Here is a 6,404-nt window from a genome sequence, read left to right on the forward strand (position 1 = left end):
AGTTGGGAACAGCCACAGAATCCCAAGCTGTCCTATTTATGGCTTAGGCAAAATTTAAAATTTGTCATACAACTGCTTTCAGAATGAGAAGTACAAATTCATCATGGATATATCCATGTATATATATATACAATGTAATATATATATATATATATATATATACACACACACAGATATGCTATATGTATAATGGCATCCTAGATTGTTCCCTTTACCTTATGAATTATATTCAGTCAGTCTCAACATCCTGTTGATTTCACCACCTTCATAACTTTAAAATCTGTCCAGTTCTCTCCATCCTCATTGCCACAAACCATAACACAGGCCACCATCTTTTCTCGCTTTGTTCATAGAAATTGTTCCAGTCTTGCTAGATTCCAGTCTTGCTCCTTCCTGCCTCAAATCTATTCTCCATACTGATGAGAATGTCTTTCTACAGTGTGTGTGATTATGCCTTTGGCTTGCTAAGACCTTCAATGGCTCACAGTTACGTACAGGATAAAGTCTGAGCTCATTAGCATGGCATGCAAAGTCCTTCATGTTCACCTTCTGATGCTTCTCTGTTGATTGCTTTGTCCTATGAATGCGCCACACTCCCTCTTGCCTTCTGGCCTTTGTGCTGCTTTGTTCTTCGGTGGGACTGTCCTATTCCAGTGCAACCCAAGGCCACCCCCTTCCCTCTGTATCCTCAACTAAGTTCTATCAGCATAAACATATCTTCATTCAAAATTCCTTTGCTGAATATCCACTCCCTCCTTGCCCCTCCCCAAACACATGTGGGTTCCAAGTCATTCCTTTGTCTTCACATAGCATCCCGTGTCCTTTTCATGCTAAGGAATAGATGCTTCTTTATCTCTCTCTCTCTCTAGTTTTTTGGTGGCAAATGCTTGCTTTACAATGCATTCTCTAATACTCAGCTTTTATTAGGCAAAAAACACTTAGCAATTAAGATAAGTAAATAACTGAAAGTAACAGAAAAGCTCAGCGAAGGGTCAGTTCAGTTCTAATTTTTGGCCCAACTGGATCTTTCATAATTGGACTCATTTCAAATTCTTGGTAAATTTGTTTTTGATGGGCAAATGGGAAATAGAAGGGCAGACTATTTCAAACCTCTTTGATGTTTCTGACGATATCTCATTAAAATTTTGAAAACTGGGATGGCACACTGCCCTGGTTTGCCTGGGACTGTCCTGGTTTTTGTACTTACAGTCCTGCTTCCCAGGGAAGCCCTTATTTCTGGCTTCACCCTGTAAGTCTCTCATGCTGGGAAGGCCCTCAGTCCCAGGGCTCACCGGGCACACTCGGACAGTTATTTTCCCTAGAAGTCTCAGGCTTTGGAGGTCATCTCCCTAGGACTTCTCCCCCACTGAGTCACAGCACTGCCAGCACCCCCAGGGGATGCAGCCCTGTGGGAAACTTACAAACGGCAGTGTGAGCTGGGGCTCTATGAGATCATGCCAGCTCTCTGTAAGACCCGGAGGTAGAGAACTTAGCAGTGTCCTTGCGGTAGCCCTGTGAGGCAACCGGGGGAGCTGAAATTCAAACCCAGGACCAGATGTCTGCAGAGCTCCTTCTCCTGACAGCTGGGAGGAGGCAGGACTCCTGAACTGGGAGCTGGAGGACCTTGAATGGCCTTAGAGAATTCCCAAAGTTAGCTGGCCCCAACCAGCTGTTTCATCCCTCTGACCCTCAGTGTCTTCATCTGTAGAATGAGACAGTGCCTTGCCTTTCTGCGTTCCAAGGTTGTTGCAGATTCAGAAGGATGGTGGGTATGAGAGCAATTTGAAAGGCACTAGTGTTCTGCAAATGTGAATGATTACCATTATTACTGTTATGTGAACACAGACTGAATTTTTCCACTAAAAGTTATAGTTGGTATAGTTCTAAAAGTGTCCGCTCTCAAGCATATTAAAAAGACCTGTGCAGAAACATGAAGCAAATCTGCAAGTGCCTGATACCCAGCTGCAAATGTTGGAAGCTCCTGGCTGGGATGCAGGGCTGGCTGGCCACAGAAAGTGGTGTCTTCCTAAAATGTAGCCTGGGATCATTTCTTTTACAGAAATGAATTGTATAAATTACGCAACAGTGACCTGACTATCTGGTCCTTATTTTTAGAGACATTTGCCCAAATCAGCCCCAGACTGCATATAGGATAAGTTGAATTAGGAATGCTATATTGAAATTTAACATGTACTCCTTTATTGCTTTAATGCTTTGATTTTTTTTTTGAGAGGTGTGATTTTGCATTGCTATTTTATTCCCTTTCTGCAAAATCACAGGAAAACTATCAATTCCTATGTCTCTCTCCTCTTGTAGCATGTTTGAAATATAAAATATTTTCTAGATAGAACATAATATACTACCTGTTGCAGAAAATTTATGTCATTCCTCCTCACCACCTCATCCCCCAACACACACTCAGTTCCACTGTGATGTGTTTGCAACAAAGAAAATTACTGACCCCGTGATCTGAACAACAAAGTGTTCTCAAAATGTATTGCCTCATCTGTTAGGTTTGATTAAACCATTTATCAGCAAAAAATAAAAATTGCTTTTCTTTGCTTAGTATGTCTGGAGATTCAGGAGTACTTTGTGGGGCTATTGTTATCTTGGCATTTGTGGTTGAGCTGCGTACTCTTACTAGTTTATGATAATGTGGAGGTGAACTTAAATTAGGAGGAAGATTGTTTATTCTACTTGCACTGTCACATTAACACTGCTTATTAATTCCGACTGTACTGTTGGCTAGATTAGACCATCTACAAGCATTTAGTTGTATAGTTTATATATGTATTTACCTTTTACAAAAAGATTGATTTATTTGAGAGAGAGAATTCATGCAAGTTGCGGGGGAGGGTCAGAGGGAGAGAATCTTCAAGCAGACTCTCTGCTGAGTGTGGAACCCCATGTGGGGCTCAGTCTCATGCCCCTGAGATCATGACCTGAGCCAAAACCAAAAGTCAGACACTCAGCTGACTGACCCACTCAGACACCCCTATATGTATTTGCTTCTATTAACAAAATCATGCCATCACTCATCCATGATATATATGCTTTGAGGTTTTTTTCCCCACCATGGAGATGGATTTATGGTATGTGCTTTCTCACCTTAGTGAAATATCTGGCTAAAATTAGGAATGTGGCCAGATATTAAACAGCAGAGTTTTGCCCTGTGTAAAGTTCAGTGATTCGGAGTGCCTCTGAATTGCTGTTTTCATCTTTTTGTTTTTTTTTTTTAAAGATTTTATTTATTTATTTGACAGAGAGAGACAACGAGAGAGAGGGAACGCAAGCAGGGGGAGTGGGAGAGGGAGAAGCCGGCTTCCCGCTGAGCAGGGAGCCCGATGTGGGGCTCGATGTGGGGCTCGATCCCAGGACCCTGGGACCATGACCTGAGCCCAAGGCAGATGCTTAACGACTGAGCCACCCAGGTGCCCCACTGTTTTCATCTTTTTACCTCTATTCCCTCCTGGAGGAGTTAGTTACTCCAATGAATGTGTATTAGAGGGTTGCAGAGTTCGGTCCTCTGTAACTCCATAAAGTTTGGGTGGACCTCATGCATATGGTCAATTTCGATATGTTTCTAGGTGAAGTTGCATTTGGTGTAGGTTGATTTGTGCAAATTGTTATGCAGCCCTCACTGTAGACAGAGTGTCAGAAGAAAGTATGAGACCAGAGCCATATATATGTGGCCACAAAATAGAACAAGAGTTGATTCTTCATGGAGTTTTTGGAGAGGTTTTGTAGAAGAGAATGGTAACATTCATTTATTCTTTTTTAAGATTTATTTATTTATCTGAGAGAGAGACAGAGCAAGCGAGGATGGAGTGGGGGAGGGGCAGAGGGAGAGGGTGAGAGAGTCACTAAGAGACTCTGCGCTGAGTGCAGAGCCCAATGCAGGGCTTGATCTCACGACTCCAAGATCACAACCTGAGCTGAAACCAAGAGTTAGACGCCTAACTGACTGCGCCACCCAGGTGCCCCACATTCGCTTATTCTTCTAGCATTTATTGAGCAGCTACACAGACTTGTAGATACACACTTACTGATGACAACTGCCATAACTGGCTGTTTAAACTGTGGAGAGAACATGGGTCTAGGAGAACCACACTTTGCCCAGAGGGGTCAGGGGAGTTTCCTCGATGGAATAGAATTTGAATTGAGACTTGACAGATGATTAGAAGTTTATTTTTATTATTATTATTTTTTAAGATTTTATTTATTTGAGAGAGAACGAAAGAGAGAGCATGAGGTGGGGAGGATCAGAGGGAGAAGCAGACTCCCTGCTGAGCAGGGAGCCCGATCCCAGGACTCCAGGATCATGACCTGAGCCGAAGGCAGTCGCTTAACTAACTGAGCCACCCAGGTGCGCCAGATGATTAGAAGTTTAAACAAATAAAAAAATAGAAGCACTGGAGGAAGAGAACAATGTGCTATAGTCTGCAGCAAGAGAGAGGGTGACTGCTCAGTCTTGCAGGGCGTTCCGGCGTGGTGTTCGTCAGGATGGAGATGTCAGGAGGAGGCTGTGGGCTGGGTGGGACACAGGTAGTCAGGGTCAGGCTGATCACAAAGGGTCTTGGGCACAGGCAAAAGAACTTAGCTTTTATATTGTACAAGAGCCTTTTTGTTTGTCTTTGTTTTTGGCTTTCTGTTTTGTTTTTAAATCAAGACAGAGGTTGTGACAAAGGGCAGGGGGAGCAGCCATGACGCATCTCCGCAGTCTAGCCGCGCTTTCCCTCGTGCCTGTGAAAGCTGGTGTGCCCTTGACCCTATGTCAGACGTGAGTGCGAAAGAGCCGGGACCACCTGCGTTAGCGCTTGTCAACTGCTCAGTGTATCTGAGAAGGGGCGTCCTGCGTCAGGTTTCCATGTTCACTTTCCTAATGCGGAAATCGGCTCAAAGAGGTTAAGTGCCTTCTTCCCAGGTTACAGATCTAGTGAAGTTTGAGGCAGGATCTCATTCAGCTTGACTCAGTGCCCCGGAGTGATTTTCATCTCACTGAAAAGCTTAAGAGAAGACGAAGGGGGACGGGGTAGATGATGATTTACAGCAGACGAGGCAGTGACAAGCTGAGTGCTGGGTGGTTGCACGGAACGGAGAGGAAGCACCGTCAAACGATTAGAGAAAATAATAGATGGGCATCTGGTAGACATCCTTAGGTTTCTGGTTAAAGAGCTGTCATCAAAGGGGAAGCTTCTGGAGAGTTAGAGCAAATTTCAGAAGGAAGTAGAGGTAGGGTACAGACACTATGCATTGATGACTCTAACAACTAGTTTATCCATAATCTAGCATAGTGGTTTTGGAACTGAATGATCTAGTTGGGGGGCTGGGAACCCAGGCCCATTGTAGCAGAATTCAGTATAACACGGTTCTAGCTTGTCCTCCAAACACTGGCATTAGTTACTAGAGACGTGAGAAGGAGTCCGGGGGGCAGAATCTGAGAAGGTGCTGCTGTGTGTGATGCTGGAGCTTTGCTAGTTCACTCACACACAGTCCTGTGTCTGGGATAGCTTGTAAGTAATGCTGCTTTAAAATACACGGAGGAGGGACGCCTGGGGGGCTCAGTCGTTAAGCATCTGCCTTCGGCTCAGGTTATGATCCCAGGCTCCTGGGATCGAGTCCCGCATCCGGCTCCCTGCTCGGCGGGAAGCCTGCTTCCCCCTCTGCCTGTGCTCCCCCTGCTTGTGTGCGTTCCTCTCTCTCTCTGACAAATAAATAAAATCTTTAGAAAAATAAATAAATAAAATACACAGAGGGTATGTCCGCAAAGGAAGAAGCTTTTCACAGTCAAAACCAACTGGCTGGGGACAACAACTCATCACCCCCGTGGGCTTTCTCTTTGACCTTTCACACTAGGATTCCTCAGTTCAGAGCTTGTTCTGACCAAGGAGGTCTGCGATTTGATTGCTAAGAACCTGCTCTTCATTGGATTAATGTTTTATGAAACTTAGCTCTCACTGGGGCCTTCAGTTTGTATCCTTGTTCAACACATTTATCATATGCCCAAAATATGAAAACATCTTCTCTGAAAGTTTACTGAGGTTTTTTTAGTGTTTAGCATATCAAGAATAGGGGTTCTAAACTGTGCTGGAGGTTAAGCCACATGTCACTTTGGGTATTTGTATTAATATTTTCCTTGGTCATGTTCCCTGTCTTAAATAGCATCTGTAGGCGCCAACAACTTTTTCCTGATTGGTGAGGTCACGAGGACATGTCCTAATACTTGGATAAATGCTTTGAGCCCCTTGAATATCAGCCTAAAGAGAAATGTGACAACCTTAGTAGAAGTGTCTAATCTGGCACCTACCATATCGTAGTAACTTACTGGCAAGTTTCTTCATCACAGGCCAAAAAAAAAAAAACCCCAAAAAACACCAAAAAAACAAACCGGGGGGGGGGGGACA

The sequence above is a fragment of the Leptonychotes weddellii genome, chromosome 3 (assembly GCF_054177405.1).
Source record: "Leptonychotes weddellii isolate Sample4059 chromosome 3, ASM5417740v2, whole genome shotgun sequence".
Classification (NCBI taxonomy): Eukaryota; Metazoa; Chordata; class Mammalia; order Carnivora; family Phocidae; genus Leptonychotes; species Leptonychotes weddellii.